The sequence below is a fragment of the Etheostoma cragini genome, chromosome 19 (assembly GCF_013103735.1).
Source record: "Etheostoma cragini isolate CJK2018 chromosome 19, CSU_Ecrag_1.0, whole genome shotgun sequence".
Classification (NCBI taxonomy): Eukaryota; Metazoa; Chordata; class Actinopteri; order Perciformes; family Percidae; genus Etheostoma; species Etheostoma cragini.
This window is the reverse complement of record NC_048425.1, coordinates 3771411-3787533: the sequence shown is the minus strand read 5'-3', so window position 1 is coordinate 3787533 and position 16123 is coordinate 3771411. Positions and strand designations below refer to the sequence as shown.

At 41.0% G+C, this 16123-nt stretch overlaps 1 protein-coding gene and 1 long non-coding RNA gene across 2 annotated transcripts in view; one reads left to right on the top strand and one right to left on the bottom strand.

Moving 5' to 3' along the window:
* htr2cl1 (5-hydroxytryptamine (serotonin) receptor 2C, G protein-coupled-like 1) overlaps window positions 1-16123 on the bottom strand; it is a 122382-nt gene that overhangs the window by 97173 nt on the left and 9086 nt on the right. The window lies entirely within an intron of this gene.
* LOC117935114 lies at window positions 3688-14866 on the top strand. The gene is made up of 3 exons (XR_004654676.1): window positions 3688-3698; window positions 4190-4192; window positions 14718-14866. It is a non-coding gene; the product is annotated as an uncharacterized LOC117935114 (long non-coding RNA).

Below are 16123 nucleotides of genomic sequence, written 5' to 3'. Positions count from 1 at the left end.
CCATCTACAAACACAGACACACACATGCAGGTCATACCAACTCCCTCGTCTCTTTATAACAGTCTCAAACAAATAATTGTACATGCACGGCACACAGCATTGCGTGATGGCGAGCGGAGATTTGCATGACTAAAAACACCTCAGGGTAACCCGCTGTTTGTGTGTGTGTGTGTGTGTGTGTGTGTGTGTGTGTGTGTGTGTGTGTGTATGATCACTTAGGCAGTATTCAGGTCTTCCCGTCACGTGCACGTGGACGGACAGACCCATTTATCTCATTGAGAGTGGGAAAGGGGAGAAGAGAAGTCTTAAATGAAGCAAATGGGATTTGGATCAGTAATAAGCTACAGAATTTTTGTCCAAAGTCAACATCCTACATCCTATCCTTTTTTTATTTATTATTGTTTACATGCAACTTAAAGAAGTATAAATCGTAACACGTCTGAATTATCCCTTTTTTTTAACTTGGAGATGATCAATTGATGAGGTGAAAGAGAGAGAGAGAGAGATAAAGAGAGATTGAGAGATCATAAATATCCTGTTTACTTGTATTATTATACCAGATGTATTTACTCCTTGTTGTTGTTTATAGGTATGTTTGTTCTTCTGCTTTGGCAACCCAGATGTATTAATTTTGCCAATAAAGCAAATTGAAATTGATAATTGAAACACACAGAGAGAGAGAGAGAGAGAGAGTGAGAGAGAGAGAGAGAGAGAGAGAGAGAGAGAGAGAGAGAGAGAGAGAGAGAGAGAGAGAGAGAGAGAGAGAGAGAGGGAGATGTCTTTTGAGACACTATAGGAGGTAGAAAATAAAAACCTGCGGCTCAATGTTCCACCTCCTTCCTCCTCATCGCGTGTCACCAGCAAAGTCTGCTAGTCCGCTACACCACTACACACTTCCAATGAGATGCAGAAAGACACAGAGCGGGGACGTCCGTATGGTGGGGAGAGAGCGAGATGTACAGTAGATATATAAATACAGTCAGAGGGAGACAGAGAATGTGTTGTCATCTGCAAACACACACACACAAACATACACGCACACTAAAGCGGGTGAGGAGGAGGGAGGCCTGACTCAACGCTCTGTCGATCCGAGCAGGGGTGGTGACCGGCCGAGGTGATGGGTCAAACTTGGTTCTCTCTATTGATTCTCTAACTGGAGTGCTTATCAGCCGCTATCAGACGCACTTCACCTCCTCTGCAACATCCCTCCCCGCTGAACACACTGTACTCCCACGAATGATAAACAGTGACAAAATGAGTCGGAGAATATCCTACTACCAATACAGCATGTATTGATTTAGTTCTTCAAGTAAAATGTATTATCTTCTTTTTTTTTATTCCACCGGCATCCCTCTAGTCTTTCTTTTTTCTTCTTTTTTTTTTCTTTATGCAGCTACCACTGTGTGTGCTGTTCCTTTCCGTTGCCGTCAGGCTTTCTCTGCTGCTATTTTCCTCTTGATTTAAATTTCTTTCCCGTTTATTTCTGCTCCTCCTCCTTTGGCATGGACCTTGTCTTTTATTCCGGTTTCCTGCCCTCACTGTCAACAGGTATTTATTCATCCACATTTTGTGTGTGTTTTATAGGAGACATATTTTGTTGATCTTCACATTTATACTTGTATTTTGGGTTCATACTAGAACAGTCTTCAATGTTCAAAAACATAGTTTTTTCTCATCCCATCAATCTGAACATCTCTGTATTAACCCTCTGTCTGAAACACTCCCCTTTGGTGCCCATCTCTTTAAGGGAAAGGTTATCTTTGCATTGACAGTAACTTAATACAGCTTTGATATGGCTGTAGGAGAGCACGAATAACTGCAAGACATATTGAGCCTTATTTTTCTTTTAAACCTATTTTAATCATCCTTCTCTTTTTTCCACTAAGGACAATTCTTTTAATTTTTAAGTATAAAAGCATTTTTTAACGCCACCTTTTAGTGCATCCTGCACCTCTTTTGTCCTGTTGCCTGAGCTGCTTCCCTGAGCTTTTCATCCAAACCTCTCCTCTTTTCTTCCCTTTTTCATTTCCCTCCTGTTCCCTGTCATCTGCTCCTGCTCTTCTTCCTCCCCTCTCATGGGCATTCAGTTCACGTTCTGTGCCTTTTTCCCTCCCTGCTCCCTTACTGTCCATCATTTATTTCTTCATTGACTCCTAAATCTTTCTCCTCACCATTTCCAACCTAACCCTGGCTTTTTCCATTAATCTTCCTTCCTTCCAGCAGTTGGTCAGCTCTGGCGCATCTTTTGCAGTTAGACTGAAATACTTTGATGGAGGATTTAAGGCTTTACATGAAGGAAAGCAAATGTTGCATCCAACAGGACACTTAAGGGTAGAAGTCAATGATTTATAACAATCAAGAAAATCTTTTAGTTTTTAAGAGGATGAGTCCAACTCAAAGCACAATCCATATTTTTTCCATGTGAAATTCAAACACTAAGTTGAAACATGAAACTCGGGCTCTAATTTCCATCAGTGGGTGTCGGCAGCTGCTGACAATCTGCAGGGGGCAGAGGCCTCCAACCTTTTTCTGATACTTCACAGCTGGACGAGTTTCTACAGATCAGTGCAAAAGTCACTCATCTCAATGTTTGCAATCAATCATCAAGACACAGTGAAGGCGGGAAATGGAAACATTGTTTTCAAATGTTTAGTGCTCACAAACAAGTAGTGCCTGTGCTTTGTGCAAGCCAAGCATCTGTGCAGATACACAGAAAAAAAAAGATCAGCTGTGCTGTCCAGTCATATGCCATGTAGGCCATAGTCTTGCTTTGCCAGTCCTCCAAAAGTGCGCTGGGGGAGAGTCTGGCTACTCCCCATCATTCGGGGATGGGAGGAAAAAGTGCTCGGTTAATTGGCATTTCATTAAACCAAGCATTATCGTCTTGGGCGGTGCTAGGCATCAGAGAAAAGCCACGGTGCTGCTACAAAATAGGCTCTGAAGGAAGTTGTGGTGGAACGTGTACGTGACTAAAAGTTGCTTTAGTCGTGCAACTGAAAACTCAGATTGGACAGATAGTCTAGGTAGAGTTTAAAATGCCAACACAAAGAAAGCCAAAGGCAACGGATATCCGGCCGGCAGATTGTCCGGCGTCAACGGAGCAATCCTGGAAGCGGAACATCAAGAATATAGACTATGTATCTCTCTCCGCTCTGACATGCAATGGCCCATTTTGATAATTGTTTGGTTTTACAACTACTCTACAGACATGTCAGGGAAACAACCCAGTCTGCCTGGGAATTCTGCTCTTATTGGATTATTCTGAATTCTGAAACTGATGTTCACTGCAAATGCAGGAAGTAAATGTTACCTTTCTGTAGTGAGGAGACATCCTACAATACCTTAGTCACATTTTTTATAGCCATAATTCAGAGGTTTTCAAACTTTGAGAGGTGACAAGGTGGCTTCAAAACATTACCGACAGAAAATACATACTCACAACACACCAAACTGACCACTTTGTATACACTAAGACAATAATTGAAATGTAAATCAGTAATGTTATTAGAAACAGTGTTTAGCTGCAACAAATTATGCAAAGCAGCATAAGATTTCATTCATAAATCAGAATCTAGATAGAACTATAAAGCTGGAAATAAATTCTTATAAGCTGGCTTGTATAGACAATCGAAACGTCCCTTTCAGCTTAGAGTATTGATGAACACATAAACATACTGCTTGATTAAGTCCTCTTCCTTGTCTTTATTATTCAACTGTACTACAGACGGTAGTAATCACTGCTGCAATTCCTGCATTTATCCTGCATTGTTGATATTTTGTTGGAGATGAAGCCAAAGAGCAAAAGTAATTAAGAGAGTGTGCCATGTTAAGCGGTCCTGAGCTGCATATTTGCATATTGTTTGTACAGAAAAGACTGCAGAGGCAAACGCTGAGCACCTTTATGTCTCTGCGGGGGGCGAGTGTTACCTCACATGACCAGAGGAACATGTTCTATTAGACTATGAAGCGGTAATGAGTTGTGTATCCAGAGATCTGGAACATGTTATCCTAAGAGACGTTTAGCAACTTAAAGCTACTTAAAGGGTATCTACTGCCGTTTTCAACCTGGACCCTATTTTCCCATTTTGTTTGTGACAATCTTTGACATTGGTCCAGTATTATCACTAGATCGCTGCGGTCAGCAGCCGCGAAACAAGCTACAATGTAGGTCAATAGGGCCATTGTCCAGCTTGTATTTACCTTCACAAAAGTGCTCGTTTTGCCACTGACAGGCTCAGGTTAATATACTAACATTATGGAAAGGATCCCTACAGAGATAGACCTTTTAAATCTCTTTAAGACCTTTCTGTTTAACCAGAAACAGCTCTGAGGCTGCTGAGTGGATAGATGACCAAATACGCCTTTTCATTGTTTCATTTTGTGAATAATAATGGATATTATAAATGGGAGTATTTGTGGATACTATGCATCCTGATGAAGTTCCCTTGACCTTTGGAATTAAACTAACAACATATCATCACATACTCTTCACCATACATAGAGATAGGCATGGGGAACTTTCCATGAGATCATCTCTCAATACAAATCAAACCAGCTATTATCTAACTAAAAAAAAACCATGCCAGTCTCCATGTATGGTGAAGAGTATGTGATGATGTGGGGTTAGGTTAAATCCAAAGCCCAAGGGAACTTTGTCAGGATGCATTGTATCCTGATCCATGAAGTAACTGACCTTTAAAAATAAAACTCTGCCTGCCTCCATGGTAATTTAACATAGGGGTATGTATACTTATTCCCCTGTATTTTAAGGAAGAACATTTATGTATTTACAATATATTATTCATTCACAAAGAAAATTGGTGTCCTTAAAAGGTCTGATTTTCCTAATTGTTTTTAATTAAAGGCATTAAGATCAAGTTCCAAAGATTTGTTTATTCCTCTTTTTATTCAGCTTTAGAATGGGTGTGTAAACTTTCTCAAGCCACTGTATTGCTCCAAGAATGAAAGACAGACTAAACCGTTGCATCATATATTCCATATACAAGCTTATAAACCTCAATCATACAATCTCTATCACCTCTCCCTCATCCGTCATCACCTTCTCTCCTTTCACCACCTCGTCATTGCATTATGTATCTCTCCGTCCGTCCGTGCCCCCCCCTCCCTCACTCGCTCCGCTTTGAATCATGGCTTAATTGTTATTCCCTTCCTTCCCTCACTCATCCTTCATTTGCCGCGTCCCTCCTCGATAAGTCGTTTCTCGGCCCAGCTGTCGTTACTCACTTCATTCATGAGCTTTACGCCGCCGCGCGCCCTCGTTCTCGCTTCTCTCTCTCAGCGCTCACGCTATCATTTTGTTAGAGACACTTTGCTCACAGAGGACAATAAACAAACAGGAATTTGTCTTGGTGGCATAATAAAGAAATGTATGGTGTTATTCAGTGAAGGCCAACAGGGAAAGGACACTGTTTGACAACAGTTAGTGTTAGTTGCTTTATTGGCTTTATTTTCTTCCCATTTCAAGCCTCTATTAAGTATTGTTCATCTGCATGTATTGTCTGGTATAGTGGGTTAGTCAGGAGAATACATTGTTTTGTATGCATGTTTATTAATAATTATGATAATGTGATGGATTTGTTGTTAGCAGATCAACATATATCTGGTTGTGTAGCTGGCTGCTGCAGTGACATACACTTTGATCATAAGTACATCTTTACTATGCAACCAGAAAGCAGATCAAAGCAGGTGAAGCTGGGTGAAAACTCATATGACGGCACCCAGCAGCGTCCGACACCCCAGCCTGACACAGAGTTAACTAGCAGTGAGTATATGTTGTTAAAATGCCTTGCATTCTTTTCAATTATGTGTTCATTTCTTCGCCACTTTAACTTTATTCTCGTATTTTATCAGTTTTTTTATTTCTAATTGTTACTGAAGTTACATTGTTGAAAAGTGGAAGTGTTTGACAATAAGCATATAAAAAGAAATAAAGAGTAAGACTGGTGGGACCGGCCTGTTCTGGGACCGGCAAGGATTGTGGGTGGATTACGTGTATAGAGCAACGGTTTATACATTGTCCCAAAATCTCGTATTATATCCGTTTTTATATTTTTTATTGTTTTCAACTGTTCTTTATTGTTTATGTAAAGCACTTTAAATTGCCGTTGCTGAAATGTGCTTTAAATAAAGCTGCTAGCCTTTCTTTGGGCATGGGAATTGATGATACGTCCTATGTAGCTCCTAAGTAACTCAATCACGAATGTCTCGGAAAATGGTGGTCATATCCCAGAGAAGGACAATTAGCAAATTACATTTTTCATATTAACTGTCATTTTGTCGTCTGCAATGCTCAGGAGTTACTGAAGCGCCCTTCAACGATCACTGACCGCTCCGTCATGCCTTCGGGTGCTGCCCTACAGCTCACTTTGACTCATCCAGAGAAAGAGATTTGTTTTTGTAGGAGGCAAATGTGAAAAGCTGGAATCCAATTAACCTGTGTAAAATTGCTAATAAAGTTATCCGCCATGCCAGTGTGAAGGTGGGCGGTGTAGGAACGTGGGGACAAACAACAGATAACGCTAATCCTCCAAAACAAGACCAGAGTGCAAGAGTGAAACAAATGTGGGTATGAGCATGAACGATAAGAGAAGGTTTAAATCCATGTATTTGCTGTTTATTATACTGGTTCTTTTTCCTGCTTGCTCTGGTAAGTAAAACAGAACAAGAGCACTATAAAAATATGTTCTTGTGCCAAAGAAGAGGTGAAGAAGGACAAAGAAAAAAGCAACTAGAAGAAGAACCGTGACGAGAGGCCGTCTACTGTGGCTCTTTGATCAAAGGACTGTGCACAAAAAATCTAAATGAAATACAAGATCTGACTTTGAAGGGAGGCTGACCTGTCAAAGGCACTAATGTAAAGTCATTTATGATCACAATGTTCACTTTTATCATAATCTTCTGCCACAATCTGGCAGTATCAAAGCATTCTCCAGCTGAGGTAAAAGACTCTCAAATTAAGCCAATATGACAAATGATGCTCTTTGTCCATATCACTTAGGCTAGGAAGAGATTTTGAAAACAAATTCTGGTGATATTTCTGCCATCCAATCTCATGATAAGACCGACTGTATAAGAGAGGGAGAAACAAAGACTGTGTTGGAGGCACACCAACATGGATGTCATACGGCACAGTGAGGACTTAATTCTTCTGTGACCAAGCAGCATATTGTGTGTTTGCGTGCATTTCACTTCCTCCAGCAAGAGAGAAGAGCAAACGCATTCCTAAATCTCTCAGATTAGAGCGAGGGAGTGGAATTGACTGCTTATCAACAGCAGAGCAGAGCAAATGTGAGGAAGTGAGGAAAAACACACAAGCACGCGCATAAAAAGAAGGCGTGAGCGAGTTATGGTTTCTGTGAAGGGAGAAAGTGAAGACGTATGAGACTTCTAAGTGAAGACAAAACGCATTGTTCTTTAATCCACCTGCAGTTTGGCCACAGATGATTTGGCCTCTGTGGAGCCCCAAATTGTTGCTTTAAAATCTCACTCATCAAAGTGATCATTGCAAAATTATGAGGATGATTGGCAGACTTTTTCACAGCAGACAAAAGCTGCTAATTGACATTCAAGCTGAAATGGCCAGGCTAACTGGGATGAAGTCAGCTTGACCATCTGTATTATTGGCATGAGGAAAAAACGTTTGAGGAAAAGAAAAATGGAAACTGGTTTCCAAGGCTTTAAGGATATGTTTTGTCTATCATAGCCTGCATTATATTATATTAGTTTTTGTAATCCTGAAGTTAAAAGATCATGAATAACGCGCTTGCTGGAATTTCTAGAGAAATTACCTTCCGGTAACAAATGATAAATACAAACCAGCTTCCAGTTTGCCTTTTCCCTTTTATGTGGGTTTCAGACAACAAGATGGCCAGAGAAACACTTGGTTATGCAAGAGCTGTCCCAAGAGACGTTATGCTAAATAAATGGTGGCTTGGTGATGTGGGGATTACTTACAGGGATACTTGGCGAACTGCTAACATGCTAACCAGCCAGGAACTCTCTGCGCTGGCTAATTGTCTGGCAGATTGGTCACAAACAGGCCCAGAGTATGTATACAAATGGTGTAATTGTACCAGTGACTCCGGTCTTTATTTAAAAGTGGATGGTGCAACTAATCAAGCTAACGGCTCCCTGTTTCCTTAAAGCTCAGCACTGTCAAGACGCCAGTGATTCTACTGAAACTGATTGATTGTACTGTTTTAAATGTTGGTGTGGATTACCGTTTTAAGCTAAAATGCAACTTCAAATCCTACTTGGGATGAAATTAGCAGTACTAGGAACAGACGAGTAATGCTAAAAAATGCAAGGACCACCCAGAACATGTTGAATGCTGGGAAATGTAGGCACATTAAGTCAGTCCAACTTTTCTGTTTTCCTCTCTGGCTGAATCCGAGCATGTGTAAAAAGGTGGGTCCCTACATTGCTGTCTGTGTGTGTGTGTGTGTGTGTGTGTGTGTGTGTGTATTTGTTTGCTGTCTTTAATACATATGTACCAGTGGCACCTTAACAGTGGCAGTAGGACAAACACAGACAAACACACACACATATACACACACACACACGTAAACCCACAAGCTGAATCCCGTGCTCCTGTTTGACAGTGTGAATCTGACAGGCTAAGACCTCCCATGCATATCTGTGTGTGTGTGTGTGTGTGTGTGTGTGTGTGTGAAGCTGCTTCTCTTTTCTTTTCTTTTTAGCAAATGTCAGAGAATAAAAGTGTCTAGACAACATGGACAGGAAGACCGATGTGTCAACCGTCAGTGCACACACAAACACCCGCGCACAAACTTGTTAGTGAAAGCCGGAGCAAAAGCAAAAGGCACCCAGGGGTGTTGTGGGAGCAGGGAGTTAGAACAAGCCAGGAGACTGCTGAGCATGTGACTTCAACTCACAGCCAAACCCACCGATCAGCCCAGACAGCAATACTAAGCAATATGCGTATTGATGTTTAATACACCAACTTCCCACTGTCCCACTAGTCAATCCTTGGAATATTATGGGAAGTCAACCGTTGTAGTTATAGAGTAAGAATTCTCAGTAATTTAATAAAAGGGTTTCTCTCTTTGGTTAATTTAGGCCTAGTTGTTAAAATGGTCATTTACACCTTTGCTAAGACCTTTGGATGATTATTCTTTGCATTCCGAGCAACTGGCCTGCCTTTATCTATCAACTCAAAGTGAAGCCCTCTTGGATGTTAATGTAGTTCAAATTGAGTGCACTTCCTTTATCTGGTCTGATTCTGTTGTTGGTATTCAGTGTAATACCGAAACACATAGGCAGCAGTAGGATGCGGTTATCTGATCAGGATCAGACAGATAATTTTGTTAGGGGTAGACAAACGAGTGCGTGTAAGAATCTGACAGAAAGTAGACCAATCTCCTTTCTCCTTGTCTCCACCTCCTGAGCCGCCTGTGCCTGCGGGTGAGCTAAAGTAGACAATCCCAGAATGACGGGAATGAAAACAATAATTCAGCAGGCCGGCTTTCAACACCTGGTCTCTCATTCCCTCAAAGGCAGCAGGATTTATAGACTGGTAAGGACAGGGGGACGAACAGGTGAGACCGAGAGAGACAATAAGAGAATAAGGTACCGATACAAAGGGGTACAGACCGAGGAGGGAGCTCGAGTCAAAGAGTTGGATGAAGTTGGATAGGTGTTGAGAGAAAAATTAATGACAGATAAGAATAAAATGGGGAAGGCTAGTATGTGTAGTAATTTAAATCAATATGTATTTACTCTTCTACTCCCTAACACAGAACGGCATCATGACGATTTAACCCGACAAAAGCTTTACTTGTTGCTGCTGTGAACACCCGAGGCTGTTGCCTCTTACCAAGATAGTTTTAACCAGCAATGATATATAGATAGAGCAACTGTGTATTGACTTCCATGATAATTAAGACTATTGCCTATAGACATTTAGAGTCAGAGAAACTGACTGGCAGTTAATATAGATCTAAGGCAGATAAGACCATCTTTCCCATACACTCTTCCTGCCCCTTTCCTATCTTATCTCAAATATCCAGACAGCCATCTCACCAAGTTCACAGAGTTCTGGGGAGAGTTTAACACACAAATTGGATAGGTTTGGAGTCATGCCAATAGAATTACGTTATGGAAAACTTCTGCAGTCAAAAAAAAAAGGGACTTCTTTTCTTCTCTCATAGCCTCTGAAATCCTTCAGTATTATTTAATTTAGTGTATCATTGTTCCCTTGGTGGAATCTCAGCTAATTAGAGCACTTAACCTTTCCAAGTTCAAGCTATCTATAGAAGCCTGTAGGTATCAATTAGCTCACTTTCCAGGATAGTTTAACTTATTGTACTTACACTCAGTGGTGAAAAGTTGGGAGCATCTAGCAGCTTTATTAGAGTAACCGTTGGGGGCGGTTACGGAAGGCTTGTATCATGTGGACGCGCCGACAGCTTTGCTGTTACATAGAACTCATGAGGGTGGCAGAAACTACGCACTTTAGCTTTAAGTCAAAGTGTATTAGGATTAGTGATGTGTGCAAATGTGGGCACTTTTAGAATTATAGGTAACAAGTTAATGTTGAAGCTGGTTGAGGTGAAGTATTATCTAAAATAAGCATAAACATGTCCAATAAAGTACCTCAAAATTGAACTAAACAGTACTTTGGTACATGTACTCAGTTCATTTCCACCACAGCTTACACATCTGAGACTCTTTTCTATTCTTGATCCAAGTAATCTTAATTGAGGCCTTGGTTTTAAGTGGCAGATTCAGTGATGCTACTTTGAGAAGACCTTGACTGGTGTTTACTTTAATCTCTCTGTCTCAACTTTTCTTTTTACTTTCTTTTTTTTGTCTATTTCTTTGATTTATTGCCCTTGGCATTCTCTCACAGCCATTTTCTTTTCTGTCACCATCTGTTGTCTCTCTCTTTCATTAATTGTCCTTATGCCTCTTTGTAATTCCAAAATAGTGAATTACTTTGATTTGCAGCTTGTCTTTTTTGCTGACTTTTGTTTTTTTTCCCTCCTTCAAAATGTTTGCTTTTACTTTCTTCTTCATCTCCACATACATGTATATATGCCAATGTATGCAAACATACATAGTGTACAAATGAAGGCAATCATTAACTACTCAGATAAAAAAAGGTTCATAATGAGAAAGGCAATTTAGTCTATTAATTATAAGTTTTGTTTATCCAGCATCAAAATAATGTGTTACTCAAATATAACTAATCTAATAAACTCTCACACAACTGCATGAATAAAATGGATGTGCATAAGAAGTTGTTATTTTATTGACTGGTGGACAGTAATACACTGCCATTGCAGTGTGTTCATGTATTGCAGATGTATAATTATTCATGTGTAAAACAACAAATGCATACTCAAAACAGAGTTATATTAGTGGGAGATTAATATTTCCAGACTCTAACCCTTCTATAAATAATTAATCAAATATAATAGCCTCAAAAGACAATAACAAATCTATTTTTTGTTTTCTTTTTGAAGTTGGTAATTCTAGCCATATAAGTTGCAAGCGCATGTCCCGTTTGTCTTCACGCATTTCAAACCAAAAGACACAGAGTTGTGTAGCAGACTGCTGACAATTTAAAGCAAGAGCTGAAATCTTCCTGAGCCCTTCCAGACACTGTCTGAGCGTTTGCTTTGTTCCGGCTGGGGGCCAGATGTAGAGGGGATTTGACTTGGTTGGAATATTAGCTGGCTCTGCTTTGCTGGGCACACGCAATCAGTCCTGGACCAAAAAAAAAAAAAACTTTCTGAGAGTTCTAAGCTGTCTTAGATGTTTAAGAGATAGCAAAATAAACTCCTTGATCCAGCATTTAAGCTTAAACTATTGCAATGCGCCATGCTTATCTTGTTTTTTTTAGCCTTTTTCAAACTTTATCCAGGTATGGTACAAATGCCCTTTTACAGCAGTTCCATGTTCCGGCAATGAAACCTCGCTCTACTATTTGGCAGCTCACATGTGGACTGAGTAGGAAATCCACCCTAAAGCACAGCCACTGGCAATGTTAAATGTCTAATTTAGTCTGTACTGGTGTTGCTTTTTGTTTGTGTGCTTTTGCATCAAGGTTTAGCAGTCCGACATCAATATATCAGTTGTTGAAGGAGTAGAGACCGTGATCTCCACTGACAAAGGCACCCATTAATTATCAGTAAAAGTACTTAGGAGGACAGATGTTTGTTTTTTGTTTTTCTTTAGTAACAGGTTCATTCAGCCATTCAGGTTTGTAAGACTTGGAACAGTATTAGAAGAGATGTTGAAAAAGGTAACTACCCAAAGGGGAAATAAGTCGAGCTGGGCTGTTCTGTTGGGATAATTTAAACAAACGGTCAAATACCAAGACGCAAGTGACCTCAGCCGATAAATCTGTGAATGAGAATGTGTGTGTAAGGGACATCATCAACGGTTAATATGCCTGTGATTAATGGGCTCACCAAAGCTGGCTTAATGGAGTTTTTATATCCCCCTTTCATGTTGCTTGAGGGAAAGTTACATACTGTCTGCGTGGCACTTTCACTGGGAATGGAAACACTAAACTATAAAGTAGAAGATGTACCGAAAGAGGCTGTGAAGGAGTTGTGAAGTTGATAAACTGACAAGCGAAGGAGTATTTTAGCTGGTAAAGTGCACGTTGCAGCATATATGGTAGTCAGAATGTGTGTGTGTGTGTGTGTGTGTGTGTGTGTGTGTGTGTGTGTGTGTCAAACTGTCAAAAAGCAATGCAACAGACAAATCCCCAAAGCACATCACCTTCAAAGGGAAGACTATCCAGAGACTGTGTGAACGTGTATGTGAGAAAAAGGAGAGAGGGCTGTTGCGCTGTGTGTGTGTGTGTGTGTGTGTGTGTGTGTGTGTGTGTGTGTGTGGCAATTCTATCAGACACAGTCCTACCGCAGGATCGTTCTGAGGAGAGGTGGGTAGAATACAGAGCGAGAGAGGAAGTAGGGAAGGGAGTAAGAAAAACAGGAGATTGAGCATGGATTAAAAAATAATAATAAAAAAACAATGAAAGAAGGATGAGAGAGGGGATGCAGGGCATGAAAAAGACGAATGAAGGAGCAGAGGTTGAATGGAGGAGGAAGCAGCAGAGAGGGAAAAAAAGAGAAGGGTGGAAGGAGTTAAGGGACAAAAGAGGAACAACAGCAGGGGCATTGATGGAGGATACCTCACGGGTTGAGAAGAGAGCAGACTGAGACTGATTTATTCTGCGCTCAAAGAAAAAAGAAATCACTTCTACAAAATAATATGATTTCCCTAAGAACACAGGTTAGCAAACAATCGTTTGAATTGTTTTTATTTGATTGAATTCATGCAACGTGCTTACAATCTGTGTGACTGTGTGTATGCCTTCTAATCTATATTTCAAGCTCCTCAAACACTTGACAAATGACATCAGGGAATTGTTGGAAGTCTCAAAGCTGCTTAGCCATGACACACACACACACACACACACACACACACACACACACACACACACACACACACACACACACACACACACACAAGCTGACAGGTGTGAAGCAAATGCTTTCTTGTGATAGAAACTCCCCAGGAACCCTTGGGACATTCAGTACAGGGAATGTGTCATGTGGAAAAATGTGTTTGTTTGTTTGACTGTGTCTGTCTGTGTGTGTGTGTGTGTGTGTGTGTGTGTGTGTGTGTGTGCTGCTGTTAGCCATGCCAAACCTGCAGGCAGGAATAAAATGTACAGTATGTGAGTGTGTGTGTGTCTGCATGTGTACAGGTGCACAACAGCTTCTGTAATGGCTGTCGTGTTAAATGACAAACCTGCAACTGTCTTTCAAGTGAGTTTGGATACAAATATAAATACACGTGTAAAGTACTGCAAGAGCATGTTAAACACACTGTGTGATTTTATACTCAAAGGGGCGTCTGCTTAGCTCGAGAGCATATTTTGATAAAGGTTTGAGGGAAATATGAATGCAGAGCAGTTGCTAGCAGGTGCTCCTGTCGTGATCACCACACTGTATAGATAAACACGAACCGCCCGAGTGTTGTACAGCTGTGTGTCTCCAGACACCGGCTGGCTGTCGTATGCCTTCATGCATCACAAGTCTTTTATAGCACATCAAAGAATGGAGTCTGCCTCCATCTGATATACTGTAAATATGTTGCATTTTCAAGCCTGTATTCATACCACACTCACACTTTAGAGTGTGTCGCAGCCTTGTAAAAACTGCTAAAATGGATGTCCTATAATGTCCTTATAAATAATGACAGCACAAGTGAGTTTATGAATTTATTCGTCCTACCAAATTCAATTCGTCCAATTCTATCCTTTCTTATAATGACCCTTTATTAACCCAGTGAACGTCTAGAAATCTAGACGCACCCTGGCAACAGCAAATGTAATTTGCCGCTAGGGTCAGTCTAGCAACTCTACGTTGGTTTGCGAGCTGGAAAAACCAAACTCTGGTCAGGCCAATCACATCGTGTATAGAGTCGGTGGGTGGGCTAAATATAAGGACGGCAGAGTTGTGAAGGTTCAGCGTGAATTCCCTGCTGCTTGAAAACAAAGAAGATGGCAGCTGCTGCTGGCGAACAGCGGTCTTTCAAATCGGCTTTGGCCGCAACTGTGGAAGAGTTGGAGTTAAATACGGAAGTCTTAAAAAAGGAAGATGTGCGTGGAGTGTTGCCGACCGGACACAGAAAAAGTTGAATCTATCAACCAGTGTCGCTCTGGTTGGTTGTTGCGCTATTCTATCACGTGCAGAGGGAATTTAATAGACAACCGTTTATCCAGCCCCTCGGAATGAGCCCTGCCAATGGCGAGTTCCTAGACCCAACATCTGGATGTGGATCTGGCTTGTCTAGTAAACGTCTCATTGAGATTCAACTCTCTCTGAGAGAGAACAGGTAAAAAAAGCAACAAAAAGCAGTGGAAAAAAGCAACACCGACAACATAAACAGATCAATGAATCTGCCATACATCACTAAAAATGGAACCCAACAATGCTCGAGGAAGTTGTTTTTTCAAGTCCTTAACAGTGGACTGGAATTATCCAATTTCAAGCAATACTCACTTATTCAAAAATAAATTCTGGTACAGGATATAAAATCCTCTATTCCAGACTCAAGCAACAAAAAACAATATGAATATGAATATAAAGTCTTTGGATATTGATTGGGGGGGGGGGAGGTTGTGGATGGACTTGAATGCAAACAGGACTCTGAACTTGAATACGGGACTGGACCGGGAGCCAGTGGAGCTGTTGGAGGACTGGAGTGGAGTGGTGGATGGAGAGGGTTTGAGTTACGATGCGGGCAGCTGAAGTCTGAACCAGTTGAAGTTTATGGGGGGATTTGTGAGGGAGGTCGAAGAGGAGAGAGTTACAATGATGGCAGCAGGTAAGGGTTTCTGGATATTTTTGGATGGATGGTGCAATGCATTTCCATTTACCTGCTAATGTTTCCCTGGCGATGAGTAGGTGGTTTGCATCTAAAACTGGCTGTTCTTTGACTTCCTGGATTTTATAAATTTTTACCAGGTATCACTGCTTCAGTTTTTAGCAAAAAATACTTACTGTTAATAAATAGTGTTACAGTGCATGGGTATGTTATGGGAATTTATCTCCTTGTGTATCTTTAGAGTGTGACAGATGCAGTACGCCCACATGACAGTCATCTTAAACCCACATGTCTATATTAAGCAATCATTAGGGACACTCTTAACACCCCGCACTTGTTTTAGCTATTTATAACGGAGGCTCGCTAAACGCGTATCACGCTCTGCCATGAGTGGCCATTATGTCATCTAATTTATTGACGCCGTTGACTTTCCCCTTTAACAAGAACAGGATAGTACACTCTTACCCATCTCCTCCATCACCTCCTTTTCATTCTTTTCATTCCTGTCATACTCTGTCAACTGTCCCTGTTTATTCCACACACTCCCTTTCAGCCTGCTCTATTGGTCTTCTTCATTCTCTCTCCCCCTCTACATCTGTCTCCAGTGACAGTCCCGCAGTGGAGGACTGAACGGAGATCAAACAGGAAGGACATTGTAAAATAACTTTAGTCAGAGAGGTGCATATGACTGAGGAGAGAATGGAAGCCACAGTGTACGGCTAGGGAAATC